Below are 20,394 nucleotides of genomic sequence, written 5' to 3'. Positions count from 1 at the left end.
AACAGGTAGTGGTTCCCGAATGAAATCTCTGTTCCCTCTGCCTGTTCGCTTGAAAGATTCCCCAGAAGCCTCTGCGGCCGCTTCCGTGACGGCTTCCAGGTCCACACCCTCGGCGCTCAGGGTCACCCGGCGAAGGCAGTTCCGGTTGGCTTGTGGAGGGTCCGGCTTCCGGTTGCGAGCATCTCAGGTGGATTTTTCCTATCGTGACCAGGCTAAATTCCCTGGGCTTAGGCGCTAAGATATGCATGCCACCTTCCGCGAGCACCATCTAAGTTTGGCTCTGTGCTGTTCGCTCACCCCTGTGTTCATTGCCATTTTACTTGTGGGGGGCGGGGGAGTTGGCGGTTGGAAAACGGACTGCGGAGGTAAAGCGGACTCCCAAAGTCTCTGTTGATCCCTTACACTCAACTCCGGCGCTCTCCTTGCCGTGTAGTCACTTTCCCCTCGTCAAGGTTCTCAGGGTTAGTGACAAGCTCACATCCAGTTCCTAGAGGATGGAAGTGATCTCGGGTGGCCTCGGCCTGTGGTGGTTTGAAGCAGCGTCTCAGTTCCCAGACCAGAGATTGAAGCTGCGCGCCGTGGCATTGAGAGCACGGAATCCTAACTGCTGGACCACGAGGGCCAGTGGCTAGTGACAAGGCCCTGGATCGTCTGCTTTGTAGAAGTGGATTTCAGCAAAGAGATGGAAAGTAATGAAACAAGTAAAGTGTTTATTGGGAGGAAAAAAAGTACATGTGGGTAGACACACAGGGGCAGGCTCAGAGAAAGAGTAGCACCTTTGGGGTAGTTTAAATCACTTACGTGGGGCATTTCTTCTGGGTTTCCCCTGGCCCATCGTCTTGCTTTGCTTGGCTCTGAGTCCACATTTGATCTGACTCAGGGCCCCCCACTTTGGGCCGTTGTGTCTTTTAGCCAAAATAGAGTACAGCCCTAGGGTTTCTGGAAAGAAGAACATATTATGGTCTGGCACCCCCTCCATTCTCTGACTGCTGAGGAACCTTTCTGTGCATGTGTAGTTTGAGAGGTCTCCTTGACCTCAAGAATGAGAAATACATGTTCTCTTTATCTTTTATCCAAGCAGAACTCAGCTTCTCCTTGCTTCTGCCATTATCTTTATCTTGGAGTGTCTGTCCACAGGGGAAGGATTCCAGCTGCTCAGCCTGGGGCCCATCTGTCGCCTGCCTCAGAAGCCTCACTCAGGCTGGAGTCTGGCTCTTCGGCTTTTTACCAAAGATCCTCTTTAAGGGCTAAGCTGGTACCTTCAACTGGCAACACGCCAATTGGGATTCGGCAAAGCAGACCAAGTTCAATTCATAGGAAGAGCGTTTAAATTGTAATGGTAACTGAAAATTAGCTTTCACTGTTATCATTTCCTTGAGAAACCTATTTGTAAATCATGTGCCCCTTTGATATGTGTGTAAATCTTTTTAAAGGCTAAGAAGTATGTTGTTTTTCTTAAAGGCCTGGCAGCCATCTCTGAAATAAACCATTAAGGAAGTTATTGCCCTATGTTCCCATCATGTGGGAATTTAGCTTCAATGCCTAGCTCAAAACTATAACTACCTCCTTGTCATAGAGTTAGAAGTTGTTTTTTTTTTTCTTTCAAATAAAAGTAATTAGTGTTCTCAGAGGGACAGCAGTGAGCAATGTCTTGAAGCAGGATCTTATTTCCCTGCCCAGGAATTGAACCTGAGTAGCCTGGATGAAAACCTGGAGTCCTAGTTGCTAGTCCACCAGGGGCTAGAGGCAAGATGCAAAGTTGCCCTGGCTCTTGACCCATTGTAACAAGAATGTTTCAAGGAGGCAAAAACTGTAAAAACAGGTACAAAGTTTATTCTTAGAAGCACAGCACAGGACTTCCCTGGTGGCACAGTGGTTAAGAATCTGCCTGCCAATGCAGGGGACACCGGTTCGAGCCCTGGTCCGGGAAGACCCCACATGCCAGGGAGCAACTAAGCCTGTGCACCACACTACTGAGCCTGCGCCCTAGAGCCCTCAAGCCACAACTACTGAGCCCACGTGCCACAACTACTGAAGCTCATGCACCTAGACCCCACGCACCGCAATGAAGAGTAGCCCCCACTCACCACAACTAGAGAAAGCCCGCACGAAGCAACAAAGACCCAACACAGCCAAAAATAAATAAATTTATTAAAAAAAAAAAAAAGAAGCACAACACATGGGAGAGATCACAGAAAACAGTTTATTTATTTAAGACAGAAGCAAGGCAGAAGTACACACCCGAAGAGAAAGGGTGTGGGCATCCTCCTTAATGAGGAGGAGTGCAGTAAAGAGGTGATTGAGTCATTTATACAGGGCAGTTCTTCTGGGTCTTTGTTTTCCTCTGGCCAATTATCTTGCTTCTTTTCCCACATCTGACCTGCCCTAGGACCTTCCCCAAATATGTGTGTGCCTCCTTTTGCCAAGATGGATTCCAGCACAAAGGCTAGTGGGCGGTCTGACAACACCTATTATGGGATGACACCCCCTCCATTTTTGACCCCCAAGGAGCCTTCCTGCACATGTACAGTTGGTGAGGTTTCCTTGACCTGAGAGTGGTTGTCTTATCTCTTTACTCTAGCAGAGCTCAGCTCCTGCCACTAACTTTGTCCTTGGAGTGTCTAGGGAAAACAAAGCTCCAATTTATTCCACTTGACAAATTCCAGCTGCTCAGCCCAGGGACCCATCTATCTCCTACCTCATCGGCACAGGTGGCTACCCCCAATTACCAGGTGAATTTAGTATGAACTGTGAAAAAAAATGTACAGTAAACAAAGTTGTCAAATTCTCTTATAAGAGGACAAATTACCATTAACCTTGAGAACATGTTTGTAATGGGTTGTAACCACTCAACTATATAAAAATTGGGATTTCTCTCTTTGCAATCTCAGAAGATTGCCTATGATGCATTTCACAGTCTGGTTTAACACTTATTCAATAATAAAACTTTTCTTTCTTTTCTACATTTACGGAGAGAACTATCTGGGTTGGCAGGCAATTTTATTCTTAATTTTCTCCAACACCATCTCTTCTTCCACCCTCTCATTTCTCTTCACCTTCCAGACATTATTACTAAACTCAGGGCCAGGGCTTACCACTCGAAAATCAATACCCTAGAGGCAAGTGTTTGTAGAAACAGAAAACATGGCTTTTAATCAGAAAGCTGGCAATGTGGGGAGAAGGTGGACTCATCCCAAAACCACCTTCAAAGATTCTGCTTGGCCGTGAAAGTTTTAAAAGGGAAAAGAGGAAATAATCTCAGTTAATCATTGAGATAGGGGATCAAACTGTCACCATCTCCCACTACATGCAGACTTGTCAATTCCTCGTGCTTTCTTTAGATGATATCTTGTTCAAACAGTTTGTTTGCAAGATTGCTGAAGGGGAAGCTAGGGAAGAGATCTGGTCATCTGTTAATTACTTATTCTTCATTTCTACTTCTTTGATCTATGGAAAGAACCAACAGTTTAGGCAAGGCGTTTTGTGATCAAAAGGTTTGAAAGGTGTGCTTGGGCCAGAGGTGAGTAGAGCATGCAGTGCCTGGTTTACGGTTACTTACAATATAACTTTGCTAAAGTGACAAGACAAAAAGGGCCTCCTGCAGAAAGCTCTTTCCCGTAAAGATCTCTTTCCTGCAAAAGCTGCTTACAGTATCAGCCTTCTAAGACTTCTAAGGCTTAGTTCCAGATCAAAGGTAAGGGCACAATGCAGAAGTCCAATGTCCAAGTCTAAGTTCAGATATTAAATCCTGCAAAAACCAGGCTACCAGGCTGATTGAAGCTTGATTTCATTTGTACTTTCAACTAACTGTGCTCTAACTCACCCTAATCGGATACCATTGAGAAGAGTACATCTGAACTTGCATAGTCCTAACGATAAATAGGAAGCTTCATTTGTAATGTACGAGTGGTATTGAACTTGACTTCATATAAAATGTCTTGATTTGCTCTCCCTATAAAAAGTTAGCTTTGGGAAGTGTGGTAGTTAATTTTATGTGTCAACTTGGAGGGTGTTTTTGGATGAGATTAACATTTAACTTAGTGAACTTTGAGTAAGCAGATTGCCTTCCATAATGTGGGTGGGCCTCATCCAATCAGTGGAAGTCCCGGCCTCCCAGAGCAAGAGGAAAATCTCCAGCAGACTGCCTTCAGACTGGAACTGCACCATTGGCTCTTCTGGGTCTCTAGGCAGCCGGCCCACACTGCAGGTTTTGGACTTGCCAGCCTCCATAATTGTGTAAGCCTATTTCTTACAATAAACCTCCATCTATACAAATACACACACACACAAACACATACACACACACTATTGGTTCTGTTTCTCTGGAGAACTCAGACTAATACAGGAAGAATGATAGATTCTGAGCTTGTTTGACATAAAGAGCTTAGTTTCATCTAAACATGCTCTAACTCATAATGAGATATTTCATTTCAAATGTTCCTGAACCTGAACCTTAGTTGAAGGTGTGGTTTTTCTGCCTGTTTTCAACGATCTACTTAGTTTCAGACAGATTTTTATCTAAATCACCATAGGAAGTTATCTTAGATATGAATGTACGATTCTGACATTGTTGTCACTTAAGCTGCTTACATTCTTTCTAATTTGTTGTAAGTAACAAAAACAAGGAAAGTAAGAGAACAACATGTAACTGTGAGCTTATTTCCTCTAAAACTTGCTTAGATTCATGTAATTTGGCTGTAAATCATTTATATTTGCACTATCTCACCATTTCACACTTCAGAAGAGAGGAATATCTGGTTCTTTGCTTGTATACAAATATACTGCTTGGTTGCACAGTTTCATCTATATTTCCACTAACTTACCATTATAAGTTAAGTACTTTTGAAGACTAAGTCTGCCTCTGAACTAGGTTTCACTAATACTGCTTAGATGCACATTACTCTAATGTAATTTGAGATTGTGTTTGTGTCATATATGTATTTCTGAGCTAGTTTATATATATATATATAATTTATATATCACTTATGAAGCTTATAAATTTCAATTATAATGGATGAGTGATTTTGAGCTTGATTGCACATGAACTAGCTAATTTATTTTTTTAATTTTTAAAAAAATATTTATTTATTTTGGCTGTGCCAGGTCCTAGTTGTGGCACATGGGATCTTAGTTGCGGCATGCAGACTTCTTAGTTGCAGCATGCATGCGGGATCTAGTTCCCCAACCTGGGATTGAACCTGGGCCCCCTGCATTGTGAGCATGGAGCCTTACCCACCAGGGAAGTCCCTACACTGGCTAATTTAGACCAGCTACACTCTAACTCCTTAAGAAGTTACAGTTTCTCTTGAGAACAGTGTCTGAGTTTCAGCTTGTTTTTATTAATATGCTGCTTAATTTTGACTAAATACACTCTAACTCACTTTAAGGAGAAGGGGACCCAGCAGGAGACCCAGCTGAGAAGATTGTCGGTTGGCTCTGGCTAGGGGGACATATGTAACCTCTGAAGCAAAATATAGGGGAATCACTGGCAGCACAAGTTGGCACTTAGACTCTGGATCTGAAATGGAGACTCAGCCTCTGGAAGAGGGATTGGGACTTAGGCTCTGGAGCCAGCAGTGGGTTCTCATCCTCTGGAAAGAAAGCAGGGGCACGGCCTCTCATGTGAGAGGTAGGTACTGCCTATGGAGCCAAAATCCAGACTCAGCCTCTAGAGAGGGGAGTGTGGACCTAACCTTTGAGGAGAGCTCTGAAGACTTAGCTTTTGGATCGAGAAGCAGAGACTTAGACTCTGGTGAGGGAAGCAGGATGTAGTCTCTGTGGCACCAGGTGACTGCTGCAGCCAAAACTGGGACCCATCAGCCTCTGTAAGGGGTCTTGTGGACCTAGCCAGTGGGGTGTGTGGTGGAAACTTAGCCTCTGGTTGGAGAAGTGGGGTCTTTAGCTTCTGGTGTGAGGAGTGGGGTCTTAGCCTCTGAAATTGGAGATTAGGACTTCGTTTTTGGAGCCGAAATATGGACTCAGCCTCTGGAGGGGGAAGTAGGGACATAGTTACTGGTGGTCCCAGTCAAATCAGCTTCAGTCTGTCATGAGGAAAAGAGGGGTCTTTGTGCCAGGCCTGAGGAGCTCCCCCTAGCGATTGAGGAAAGCGGAAAATTTTGAGATGAATGTGTTTTCTGAGCTTGTTTGCATATGTAAAATTTACAAAGTACTTCTGAAGCTGTTTGAAATGAATGAATGATTTTGAGCTTGATTTCACATAAACTCTTTTTTTTTTTTTTTTTTCACATAAACTCTTAAATACACTCTTAAGTTACCCTAAGAAGGTCCTTTTGGGAACACTTGAGTCGGTATTTGTTTTAATATCAACTGTTACATATGGATATCTCTAAGGAGGAATAAGAAGTTTCATTTGAAATGAATGCGTGATTTTGAGCTTGATTTCACCTAAAATGCTTAGTATTGACTATATTTATTCTAATTCCTCACAAGGTAAATTAAAGAATAATGACATATTCCCTAATACTGCTTAGATTTATCTAAATTGGTCCTAACTCATTCTTATTTGCTCTCTCTAACCATTAGAAGTTTCCTTAGAGGGGAATGTCTGATTCTTAGCTTGTTAACAAACATACTGTTTGTTTGCACACATACTGCTTATTTGTACAAATAGTTTGGTTTCATCTTTATTTTCACTAACAACATAATGCACTTTTGATTTACTTTACATATAAGTGTGTGATTAACACTGTTTTCACTTAACCTACTTAATTTGCTCTAATTTGCACAAAGATAATACTTTTGAGGTGACGGTGTGTTTCTGAGCTTATTTGCACATAAAAAAATTTATATAGGACTTTATAAAGATCATACATTTTATTTTAAATGAGTGCTTTTAAGTTTGACTTCACACAAACGCAATTTGTTCTAATTTCCCATGCCCGGTTAGGTTTAGGAATACTTCTTAGATGTATCTTAATTTGCTCTAACTTGCAATAAGATCTTTTAGTTTGAAATGTTTCTGAGCTAATTTGCATTTCTGAGCTAATGTGCTTCTAGCTCACTATAAGAAATCAATATAGCTTGGTTTTCATTTTAACTAAACTGCTTGGTTACATTTGTATATGCTCTAATTCACAAGAAGTTACTTTTGAGATCAAAGATCTGAGCCTCTTTTAATTATACTGCTTAGATTTATGTAAAGTTGTTCTAATTCTTACCTTGGCAAGGAACGCGTGATTTCGAATTTGTTTGCACATATAACAAACACTGGTAGAGTCTCCCGGCGCCAAGGCCCACTAAGGCTCGCTTTGCCCCTGCAGAGGCTCTTTCTGGTTCTGGCCCCAGCCTGTCCCGGGGTTGCCGCAAAGGCCAAGTCCCGGATTGGCCGGCAGGGGGCGTCCGACCTCCGCCAGGACCCAGGCGCAATTTCTCCGGTCCGCTGGGGTGGGAGAGCTGCCGGAACCGCAGGGGGAGCCGAGGGCCCTTTGCGGAGAATGCGAGGCCTTTCAGCCCCTCCCCCGGCTTCCCCCAGGGCCACGGAGTAGCGGCCTCCCAAACCTGGTCCCTTCCTGGCCCCTGTTCTAAGGATGGAGAGCGCCGGGTTTGACCTGGGAACCTCCCGGGGAGTCCGCGGAGCTCTCAGGGCCTTTTAGGGGACATCCTGCGCACAGCTGGTCCCAGAGGCCAAGTCCCCCGGTCCCGATTTAGACACTGAGTCTCCGTCCCAAAGTCCACCTGGACCCCCGGTAACCACTCCCTATGCTTAGTCCCCGCTCTCCCTCCAGCGGCTAGGGTCCCTCTGTTCCCTCAGGACTCCCGAATTGTTCACCCCAGAACCTGAATTTGGAACTTTTGACCCAAGGTCTAAGTCCTGACCTTCAGCTCCAGAGACTAAGATCTATGCCACCCTCCCCCAACCCCACCCCCAGAGGCTAAGTGCCAATGGCCACCGACCCTGTCCCCACTTTTTGCCTTGGTGGCCTCCCTGTCCCAACTTTTACAAGCCCGACCAAACAGCCAGGAGGGGACCACCTGGCGGTGAGCCCTCTGCAAGGTGCCAAGGGGTGGGAGTGGGCCGTGTTCCTGAACAAAGGGGAGACGAAACCCCAAACAAGGCTCAACCTTTGTGCAAACTGGCTCTGCTCCCTCCCTCCTTCTGGACTTGGGGCACACGTGGCTCACAGAACTTTCACCAGGAAAGGGTTACCACAGAGCAAGTGTAAACTATAATCACAGTCAGCACCAAATTAGAAAAACTTAATGAAGCAGTCACCTCCGAAAACCAGAAACAAATGTGTGAATGTACTAAAAACCACTGAATTGTACACTTTAAACGGGTGCATTTTTTGGTAAAGCTGTTATTTTTTGATAAAGCTGATATTAAAAAACAAACAAACAAACAGAAAGTTAGAACCTTAGACCCCAGTTCCTCTCCCCGACTCCTGAAGAAGATTCAGCATTGACTCTGGAGAGGCTGACAAAATGAGAAGCTCTGTACTGAGGGCAAGATGAGGCACACAGAAGACAGGAGAATTGAGTAAAAACCCACATACTGAAGAGTGGGACTCTCGGCCTCCTCTTCCTCAGCTTCGCAAACACTGGCGGCCAAGGTTGTTTTCCTCAGGCGGGAGATGGGAAGATTTCTCTCTGGGAAAGAAAAGGCACACAAACGCTGAGTGGGTGTTTCTTATCCGTGCCTCATCAGCCTAAACAGTGATTCTCAACCCCATGGCATTTTTGCCCCCAGGGGACACTTGGCAGTATCTGGAGACCCTGTTGGTCGTCTCACCTGAGGAGGGGGCTGGGGGTTAATGGGTATCTAATGGATAGGGGCCAGGGACCTGCTTAACATCTTCAAGTCACAGGACAGCTCCCACAAAATGAATTATCTGGTCCTAAATGTCAATAATGCTCGGGTTGAGAAACCCTATCCTAAAGTGAGGCCCCCCATCAGCAAGGCTTGCCCAGGCAGAAAGCTTCCACATGGCTTTTCAGTACCTGAAGGTTAAATATAAACAGATAGCCAAGAACCCCCACACAATAAAAACAAACATCAAAAGAGTGAGGACTCATGAGAGTTTACCCAAATCACTGAGGCAGGTAGGTAGTATCCCTGACAGATACATGCATCTCAACGAGTGAAGCCCCCTGCACCCTTTCTGGTTCCTTCCCATGGTCCATGCTCACCAAGCAGCATTCCAACCACATGGCTGGGAGTTCCCCAGGGATCTTAAACCATGGGGAATATACAGCTCAGTAAAGGTCTTTTTCTCCACCCCGCTCTGTGCATGATCAACTTGACAGTCTAGTTTATCAGATGAGAGGCATCGTGCCAGGAAGATTGAACTCTAGAAACAACATGGCAGGCGGCATTCAAAAACTTGGGGGAGCGGGGCAGGGCACAAGCAGCCAAGGAGCTTCAAGCTGTTAAGTTGTCCCTGTTTGGGATTTCCTGCCCAGGGCTCTGCTACAACCACACCTGGTTATCCACAAGCTGCTGATGACAGGCGATTGCACACTGTGTCCTGGGTTTAGTGCTGCTCTGGGGGATGCAGGAGAAGCCACCCTGCTCCCAGAGCCACATGGCCCCGAGGGAGCACAGCACAGGCCAGAGGTGGGCAGCAGCGGAGCGAATTTGACCTCTCTGCCGCCGTGGTAAAGAGCACTGCAGCAGGTGCATCAAGGAGCAGAGGAAAGGGCCCCCAGTCTGTGCTCTGCTAAAAGTGGGGCTGTGAGCGAGGGGACCCCTCTGAACTCTTCAGGGCTTCAGGGTGTTCCTGTTATAGCCACATTACTCCCTCTATCCCCAAAGCACCCTTATAGGACTCGTAGCAGAATTACCTCCACCAAACAGATGAAGAAATGGAGTATCCTGTTTATGTCCTATATATATATAATGGGGACTGAAGAGGGATTTGTCACCTGTCTGATTCAGGTGACATCTGTAAATGGCTTGCTTGTGAGGAGCATTCCACTTATTAATTGTCCTTATCCCCTACGGGCAGAAGTAACAGGGCCTCGGAGTTCTGGCTCCCAGCTCTCTGCCTGACTGATTCCTGGGGTGGAGGGGAAAGAAGCAGGCACATGAAGCCCATGGCCCCGTCCACCGCCTGGCTGCAGTATTCTTCATGGGCCATGGGTCATGCCCAGCCAGGTCTCTTGATCTGCTCGGCTTCTATCTGGCCAGAATCATCCTCTCCCTGGGAGTAGTGCTCCCTGAGGTCCCAAATACCTGGGTGTGGGTCTCCCTTCCTGACTAAGAGCCCAGAATGGCAGACACAACACAGCAGATCTTTGCGAACACTTTCAGGGCTCTGCGCGACCCTCAGTACTGATCTAGGAAAGTTGAGGAACCAAGAACCTGCCCAAAGGAGCCTTAGAATCAGCCTGTTCTTAATACATGCCCCCGAGCTTGCAGGGAAACATGGCTGCTGTCCAGATCTCTATGGTCCCGCTGCTACCCTGCACCACAAACTTCCCCACAGGGAGCTCTTTGGTGCACCTTAGAAGCTGGAAGGTGAGCATCCGGCCACCGGCCAGCTCACCTTATCCAGGGAGGGCATTCCCTCCTGTCACTGGATCCTCTCCACTGTGCTGGTTTACAACATCCTGTGAGGGACACTGGATGTCTGTAAGCAGATACCCATAGCTAATTATATAGAGGTATGTTTTTTTAATTGGGGAGCTAAATTAACAAGGTGATCCAAGAAGTTTCCCCATTAATGAGGGGTTTTGAGACAAAAGGACCATCAGATTTGGATGCCTGTGACTGTTGTTGAAATCGCACGTCATTTTGTTGTCATTTTGTTGGATTTTAGGATTTTGTTTTCTCAGATCGAGCCACACCCATGAAAGAGAATTACTACAGAGCTTACCACCCTTAACCTTAGCAATAGAAATATTCACCATCGTGATAAAATACCACTCCAACATTATTACTCTTCAGAGCAATGTTTATTTATGTTGGGTTGAATGTCCGATAAATGTAACTCAAGTATTAATTAGCTAGATCCTGTGTTGAGCGAATGAAAAAAAAGAAAAAGAATATTTTATGAAAAGTTAAAAGATGTGTTTTTGCACCCCCTGATTTGGTCTCACTGTCCTCAAAGTAGGTTGCTTTTCTTAAAACTTGAAAATATGTGAAATCAAGAGATTTCACCTTATAGTCATGGTGAAATCACCACAAAGAAAAGGCAACTCTTGAGGCAAAACTCAAGGGCAAAAGAGAGAAGGAATCCTCCCAGAGGCTCGAAGGATCTCCTCAGACACCAGCCTCCACGTGACGATTCGGGGTGCAGTTCCTTCCCGTGGTTGGAGTGTTGACCTCTGCCTTGCTGCGTCTCTCCAGGTAAGGAGCAGAGCTTGTCTTCTTACAGGGCTTCTTGGGATGGTATCAGGTACACCACCTCCTCATCCTCTGAAGAAACCTACAACCTAGGCCAGTGGAGTTGTGTGCCTGAGTCCTCGTGTACCCACCGTCCTGGAGAAGTGGCAAAGATGCAAGGAGAATATAAGCCAGAATCAGACATCTGGCAAAATGCTGACCATACCAAGTGGACTCAGAATCTCCACAGGAAAGGAGTATAAAGAATGTGGACAGCAGTGTAACTATAATACCCAAGCCAGAAACCTGGAAACATCTTCCACAGCCATGGCTGCCCCACCTGCCCTGCAACTACCAGAGACCATCAGGCAGGATGCCTATTCTCTCCTGCTGGTGGCTGGAGTCGGATATTGTTTTCAGACACTGCATATCCAATGGCTGCATTTCCTCAAGGATGGCAAAACTTTTAGAATTAAGTGACACAGCGTCAGAGGTTATATGACTCACCTGCTTCTAACCCTCTGTCTGAGAGGCTTGTGTCCTTGATCCAAGCCCTTCAGGGTGCTGTATCCTTGAAATATGATTGCCAGTCTCCTCCACAGTCTGCCCAGCCTGCCCATCAGACTCACCTTCCTCCTGGCCTCACCTCACACTTACCCAGCAACACCACTGAAGGACAGGTGGCCGACTTCTTGCCCTGTCCTTGCTGTCACCTCAGCCCAAGATACTTTCCTCACATTTAAAACTCAATTCAGCACGCCACTTCCTGGGGGGTCCCCTGATCCCTCCCCACAAACAAGACGGGGTACCTCCTTTTTTCTAGCATTGTGGAGGGTCAAGGGCTGCCTCACACTTGCGGGAACATAAGGGAGGGAGAGAGATTCAAGTCGCCAAGTGTGGCCAGTGCAATCAAAGAGTTGTGGCAAGTGGGTTGTGGGTGACACAGAGCAGGGCCTGTGGGGCTCCTGGGCACAAAGCCCTTCTGTGTCCCCCACTTCTTTGATTACAGGAAAGAGGCTTCATTCAGTCTCCATGACCTTCCCTGAGTTCCAACGAGCAGATTCAAACAGTTGTTAATTAGGGAAGGGAGGGGATGTGAGACCAGGGAGGAAAAAACAGTCAAGAGAAACAACAGTGCAGCCTTGGGACAGGGTCCTGGTGCCCCATCAGGGGAGACACACAATATCTGTGAGCTGTTTCCCAGATACTGACACCCCCACCAGGTGAGAGACGTTAACGGTTAACAAAGGTGTGCTGCCCACATCCACGTAGACCCCAGAAGGGTTGGAACCAGAAGGTTGATGATGCTGACTCTCACTTACCTCACCACCAGCCAATCAGAATAATGTCCACGAGCTGATCACGCCCTCTTTAAACCATTACTATAAAATTTCTCACTACCCTCTCCAAGTGGGGACACGCAGTTTTGAGGGCATTAGCCCACTGTGGCCCCCGTTGCCTGGCAAAGCAATAAAGCTATTCTTTCCTACTTCACCCAAAATTCTGTCTCCGAGATTTAATTTAGCATCAGGGTACAGAGGCTGGATTCAGCTTCAGGGACTGGTTTGGATGGATGCAAATGACCAAAACTTGTGGGTGTGGCTGACCACCTGGGAAGGAGCACTCTGGGTGCTTCCGATGATGAGCCTTCTGTGTCTGTGAAGCTTTCAGAAATAGGCACCAGAATGAACTCTCCCCAAAGCCAGTGTGCGTGTGAGTGAAAAGAGCAGCTTAAAGAGGGAGTGAGCTCCCCAACCCTGGAGGTATTGGACTCATGCCCACAAGAACTCCTCTGTCCTCTAGCAGGAGGAAGACAAGGAGAAATCAGTATGGTGGGACATGAAGCCCATGCAGCGGAAGCAGCAGGAGGTGGACTGCAGGTGACGCCGAAACTCCCTGGTGTGGCTCCACCTGCTCTAACAAGGTTCTCCCCTGCTTGGGAAGAATGCTACCCACAGCCTAAGAAACATCACTTCAAAGTGGAGAAGCCACTCTGACTGGGCTCGGCTGCAGATTTTTGCAAGAGCTGTTCTTGGACTCTGGCTTGGGTTGAGTCCAGATGCTTCCCTGATGACAGGTGAGCAGAGTTTCTTGGCTAACCTGGCACTGGCCTTGGGATCTTCCTATAACAAGGAAGAGATAAGCCCTCTTTGCACAGTTGCCGAGGGCACAGAGGGGCATGGATAGAGAACATGGAGTGAGGGGAGGTAAACAAGGCCCAGTAGGGCCCAGAGCATGAAGCAGGCACCTCCCATGTGTGGGCAGTGGGACGCGCTCTCCATCTACTGGAGTCCTCTGGCCTGTGCAAGCTCCTTTACCTGCCTTCATCCATTTATCCCTCACAAGTCCCAGAAGGGGTCTTCTTATCCCCATTTTCCAGATGGGGAAACAGAGGCTCAGGAAGGATAAATAACATGTGTAAGTGATGTTGGAGAGACAGCAATGAGCAGTGACTTGAAGTGAGATCTTAGTCCCCTGCCCAGGAATTGGACCTGGGCAGCCTGGATGAAAACCAGGAATCCTAGCCACTAGTCCACCAGGGGCTAGAGGCTAGAAGCAAAATTCCCCTGGCCCTTGCCCCCACTGAAAAATGCATTTCTCAAGGAGGCAAAAACTGTAAAAAGAGGTATAAAGTTTATTATTAGAGATACAGCACAAGTGGGAGAGCACACAGAGAAACTGTTCCGTTAAGACAGAAGCAAGGCAGAGATGCACACCTGCAGAGAAAGGGTGTGGGCGTCGTCCTCCCTAACGAGGAGGAGCGCAGTAAAGAGGCGATTAAGTCATTCATACAGGGCAGTTCTTCTGGGTCTTTGTTTACCTTTGGCCAATTATCTTGTTTCTGTTTCCACACCTGCCCTGCCCTAGGACCCTCCCCAACATGTGTGCACAACTTTTTTCCAAGATGGATTACAACCTAGAGACCTATGGGACGGCCTTGGTATCACCTATTCTGGGGTGGTGTCCCCTCCTTCTTAACCCCTGAGGAGCCTTCCTGCACATGTGCAATGTCTCCCTTGCCCCAAGGATGGGAAATATGTGACCTCTTGATCCTTTACTCAAACAGGGTTTAGCTCCTCTCTGTTCCTGCCATGACTGTTATCTTAAAGTGTCCTCAGGAGACAAAGCCTGGCTCTCTGCCCTGTTTCCCATCCAAGTACTAACCAGGCCCGACCCTGCTTAGCTTCCAAGATCAGGCGAGATCGGATGCATTCAGGGTGGTATGGCCGTAGACTAAAAGTTATGTTTTATGCGGCAGACATAATGAGGACTTCAAGCCCGGAGGCAGCATCTCAAGTAACCCTGAGAAAATTGCTCTGAGGAGGCGGGGTGGGGGAGGGGGGTGTGCCAGAATATATAGGAGTTTTGCAACAAAGGTCAGGTAGTCTGAGCATCAAAAGATTATTGTTAATTAAAGAAAACCAGGTATCTCAAGTGAAGGAATTTAGTGCTTTTCTATGTAAGGGAAGATGCAAGAGTCTGGGCTCACTGAAATCATTCCTTTGATATGCACCTCAGCTATCTGGGGCCAGTATCCTGTGTTTTCTCATCCTGAGTTCCCTCAGGCTCACTGTTGGGAGTGGCTGCAGTCTGATGGCTGCTAGATGGCAGGTATTCTTTGTTTCTTTCCTGAGTTCCCTCAGGACTCACGAGCTCAGCGTTGGAGGGCTACAATCACTGATGACTGTGACATCCTTTGTTTATTGATATGGCAGGCAATATTTTATTTTTCAAAGTGGTGCTGGGAAAACTGGACAGCTACATGTAAAAGAATGAAATTAGAACTTTCTCTAACACCACATGCAAAAATAAACTCAAAATGGATTAAAGATCTAAATATAAGACCAGAAACCATAAAACTCCTAGTGGAAAACATAGGCAGAACACTCTGACATAAATCATAGCAATATTTTTTTAGATCTGTCTCTTAAAGCAGAGGAAATAAGAAAAAAAAAACAACTAAACAAATGGGACCTAATTAAACTTAAAACCTTTGCACAGCAAAGGAAACCATCAACAAAATGAAAAGACAAACTACAGAATGGGAGAAAATATTTCCAAATGATATGACTGATAAGGGGTTAATATCCAAAATATATAAACTGCTCATACAACTCAACAACAACAACAAAACAAATAACTCGATTAAAAAATGGACAGAAGACCTGAACAGACATGTTTCCAAAGAGGACATGCAGATGGCCAACAGGCACATGAAAAGATGCTCAGCATCACTAATCCTCAGGGAAATGCAAATCAAATCACCATGAGATATCACTTCACACCTGTCAAAATGGGTATCATCAAAAGAATACAAACAACAAACATTGGCAAGGATGTGGAAAAAAGGGAACCCTCATACACTGTTGGTGAGAATGTAAATTGGTGCAGTCACTGTGGAAAACAGTATGGAGGTTTCTCAAAAAACTAAAAATAAAACTACCATATGACCCAGCAATTCCACTCCTGGGTATTTATCTTAAAGAAACAAAAACACTAATTCAAAAAGGTACATGCACCCCAATGTCCATCACAGCATTATTTACAACTGCCAAGATATGAAAGTAACCTAAGTGTCCAACAACAGATGAATGGATAAAGAAGATGTGGTATATATACATACAACAGAATACTACTCAGCCATAAAACAAATGAAATTTTGCCATTTGCAGCAACATGGATGGACTTGGAGGGATGCTAAGTGAAATAAGTCAAACAGAAATATATATAAGTCAGATATATGATATCGCTTATATGTGGAATCTAAAAAACACAACAAATGTGAATATAACAGAAAAAGAAACAGACTCACAGATATAGAGAACAAATTAGTGGTTACCAGTGTGGAGAGGGAAGTGGGGAGGGGGAATATAAGGGTAGGAGATTAAGCAGTACAAACTACTGTATATAAAATGAGCTACAAGGAAATATTGTACAACACAGGGAATATAGCCAATATTTTACAATAACTATAAGTGGAGCATAACCTTTAAAATTGTGAATCAGTGTATTGTGCACCTGTAACATATAATATTGTACATCAACTATATTTCAATTAAAAAAAGAAAAGAAAATGTCCGTGACTCCTACTGGGGACAAAATCACACATTTTTTGAGGGAAATGCTAAATTTCAGTTAAAGGCTAGAAAACATGAAGACGTAATGTTTTCCCCCATTCCTGTTCACAGACCCACAAAATTCCATCCATGACGCTCAGAGTGCCAGGGAACCCAGGTTAAGAACAGGGGATGCTGAGGGCTGTGATTACCTTTCAGACCGTTCCTCTGAAAGCCTGGTCATGGTTTTCAATGCAGCCCAATCTGCCTTTTCTGAAACCAGGCAGCAGTGGGAAGAGCTGGCGAGTGAGCAGGTATAGTGGGAGCAGGAACAGTTCATCAAAGTGGGCTCAGGACTCCTGTATCAGGATTCAGACCAGGACTCATGTGAATGCCCAGTGGTAGCCCTGGGAATCTGTATTTTAAATAGAAGCCCTGATGATAACTTTCACAAACATCCTAGAATTTCCCTGGTGCCTGTCCCAACCAGTGACTCAAGATAGAAGGAAAAAACCCTGGGATGATCCTCACACCTCCCCTGGCTGGAGTGCAAGTGGCAGCATTGCCGGGACATGAGCCAGCAGCTTCTGGCCCCTCCAGGGCCCCTCCGTGTGTAAGTGATGCCTGAAACGTGAGGCCACACCGCCCCTTTGCCGGGAAACCTGAGCGGAGGAGTGTGCAGCTGGATTGAAGGGCTGGGAACTCACCGCCTCCTGCCCTGCCTCTCTCCCAAACTTCACCCGCCTCCACATTCAATCTCAAACAGCCAAGGAGCACTGGCTGCCAGGAAAGGAGGCCGGCCACCATGAGGGCCTCAAAACACCCTGGGCCGACGGTGTGCGTGGATGAGCGAGCCTTGTGAGCCAGCCTGGGCGCCAAGCGAGCCCTGCAGACCATGAGCTGCCAGCTAAAGGACCTTGGGGAGGAAGGTGAGTTTATCCTCATCTCTGCCCACTCCCAGGTTTCCTGGGCAGCAGGGGATGGGGAAGCAGACAGCGCCTTTGAGGCACAGGGACACAGGTTCGAGTGCAGGGCCTGCCGCTTGCTGGCTGAGCAGCCTCAGTCTGGTTATCCAAGCTCTCCCTGCCTCATCTATGAAATGAAGGCAGCCATGGCCCCGTTGCAGGGCTGTTGGGGGGATTAAAAATGACCTGTCCTGTGCCTGCGTTAACACTGAGCGACAGAAGCCATCAGAGCCCGCGGGGCTCTTTCAGCCGCCCCTGTCTTGGTTAGAGCCACCTTTCCTTAGCAATCCCTTCCACAGATTTCTCTGTCTATCTGTCTGTCTGGGGTTGTGGAGATATTCTGACCTCATGATTTTCCAGGGTGTCAAAGAAATGTCAGGACTGGGAACTCTGGAGCTTGTTGAGTTAGATAGCTGGAGCCTGGTTCCCTCTGAGGTGCTGTAAACCCTCTGAGGGTCCCCACAGTGAGATGGGGCAGTGCAGGGAAGGGGACTTTCCAGAGGTCAGTGGGTCATCCCTGTTGTATCTCTTACAGGAGGAGGTGGCGCGAGGGGGCGGGCGAAGAGCAGCTCTCCCGGCACAGGTGAGATGGGGTGAGGTGTCCTGGGGAGCCCCAAGGCCCAGCCAGCCACCAGCCTTCTCTTCCATGCTCCTGCTTCCCTCCCTCCCTCCCTTTCACCGTAAGGAGCCTCCCAATAACTGGGGAGGAGGCTGGGTGCTGCTCGGCCACAGGAGTCAGGGGAGAGGCCCAGAGTTAGTGACGCTGAGCTGAGCCTCAGGGAGCAGTGAACACTCACCAGCCTGGGAGGCCGGGCCTCCGTCCCAGGCAGCTGCTAGGAGGGGGAGTCAGAGCTCACACGCAGGCCGCCTGACTGCAGAGGGCACACCCTTACCCTCCACAAAATACCAGCAGTGGTGGGTCACCTTCCCATCGGGAATGCAGACGCAGCTCCTCTGTGAGCCAGTGAAGGCTTCACCTGGAGGGGGCGACCTGCTCCACAAGGAGCTGAAGAGCCAGCAGAAGTAATGGGGGAAGATTCTCCACTGCCAGGAGGGCAGGAGCCACATGAACGGGTCGGGCATCCTGCACTTCAGGTCAGGAGACATGTGGTTATGGTGCCCTTCTCTCCTCCTCGCATCCCAGGCAGGGCCCTGCTTATAGGTGAGGAAGCAGAATCTCAGGAGGTGATGGACTTCTTGGTGGGGGTGGGGGTGCTGGGAGAGATCCTCTTACCTCATTCTGAGAGGGGCTAGTCCTGGCCCCATGCTGGCACACGGTACGTGGAGGAGCTGGCCCCAGGATCCACCCCATCTGCCTCCTCTGCCTGGCCCTTCCTCTTGCACCTACTGCTCCCCCACTGCCAGGGTCCTGAGCCCTTGGTGAAGCAGCCCCGTGATGCGGGGGGTGGGGGGGCACCCAAGAGCAAGATGTGCAGGGGAGCCAGGGCTCTTGGGCAAGCGGGAGGAGCCATGGAGACACCACTGACATCTCAACACTCCTTCCTATGCCCAGAGCTGCCCCATGGCCACTCTCCCTCCTCCCCACCCCACCTGCCTCTGCATCCAGTCCTCACATCTCTCCAGAGTCTTGGGAGTGAGTGTGAGAAAGTGCATGGTGCTCAGTGGGGCTGGACCTGTCCTCGAGGAGGGTCAGCTCCCTTGATGACACTGTGTGTAGGATGCTCGGGTCTGGTCCTCTACATTCCATTTCCCTGCTGTCTTCCAGCTGCTGTCCCGTCTGCACCCATCCTGACTCCCCCTCCACCACCCCTGAAGGGGTGGGCCTTGTGGGGGTCACCTGTGGGTGAATGGTCCTTGAGCAGGACTGAAATGGAAAGTTATTTTGCCTAAAACACAAACCTTTTTCTACTGAAATATGCCACGTACACACCCCTCCCCGCCCTTGCCATCTTCCCTTCTGCATAGAAAAGAGGAAGTGATTCAAAATTTTAACTTCAGGGACCCAAATGGTCAAGGGACGCAGTGAAGTTCAATAATGGGAATCTGTTAAATGAACTGGAACACAATTACATAAAGATTTCCATTTTAAATCTCCTGTGGAGTCACCTCTGAGGGACCTAAATCCTATACCTTCAGCTTATGTTCTACAAGAAGGAAAAAAATGTCTGAGAATACAAAGTTTGTTTCTCAAAATAATTACAATTTTTTATTCTATTAGTTGAAAAGGAGGATCAGAATTCTCCCTCCTCTTGTATCATTTAGTGAACATACTTAACTGTTAAGAGTTGGAGGGTGAGCCAGACCCACTGTGTCTTCCAGCTTCTCTATTTTCCTTTCAGCCTATTTTTTGCTCTGAATTTTCTGACTTGAGTCAGGTGCATAAACGTGAGGAAGCCTTTAAGTGTAAACGAGTGCATTCGGGGCTTGGAAGTCTTCCTAATGTGACAGCTGCCTTCCTAGCTCCTAAATTATGCATTACGTGGAGTCTATTGAAAACTGACTATGAAAGAAAAACTAAAAAAGCAGCTTGCTTTCTGTGTAAAAGAGGTTGGGGAAGATTGAAAGACAAATTCTGGCTTGCTTTCCACATTCCACATGAATTCCATTCAGTTGGGAAATGAGATTACAACAGGAATTACAGCTTGGAAAAAATATGTAAACCACCAAGTTACATCTACGGTGCTTGGAAGAATGCCTGGTACAGTTCATTACCAAAGAGAAAACTGTTTCTTAGCTGACTGAGGATACACAGTTCAGAAGAGGATACAAACGTATATTGACTTTCTTACTCAGTCTTGTCAAGCAATATGGAACTGGTCTTTGATGACCATGAGACCCTTCTCCTTAATCCCTTGCCCACCCTTTCTGTTCCTCTGCCCTCTCTGAGAGCCTAGCTCAGTTCTAGAGCTCTTCCCTGGGATCACGGCTGTGGTGGCACACACTTTTTCACACTTGCTCCCATGTCTTTGGAGGAAGTAGATTTGTTTCTGGCCAAAGCCTTTCAGACCATGGGAAAGAGCATCTGTAGGACAAACCCATCTTTCATGGCTAATACTGAACAGCTTCTTAACTTGGATGAGTTACTATCACACTTAAATAATTTGTTGTTACATTGTCTTACCAAAAC

The sequence above is a fragment of the Pseudorca crassidens genome, chromosome 15, assembly GCF_039906515.1.
Source record: "Pseudorca crassidens isolate mPseCra1 chromosome 15, mPseCra1.hap1, whole genome shotgun sequence".
Taxonomy (NCBI): domain Eukaryota; kingdom Metazoa; phylum Chordata; class Mammalia; order Artiodactyla; family Delphinidae; genus Pseudorca; species Pseudorca crassidens.
The sequence above is the reverse complement of the archived record's forward strand: the minus strand, read 5'-3'. Positions refer to the sequence as shown.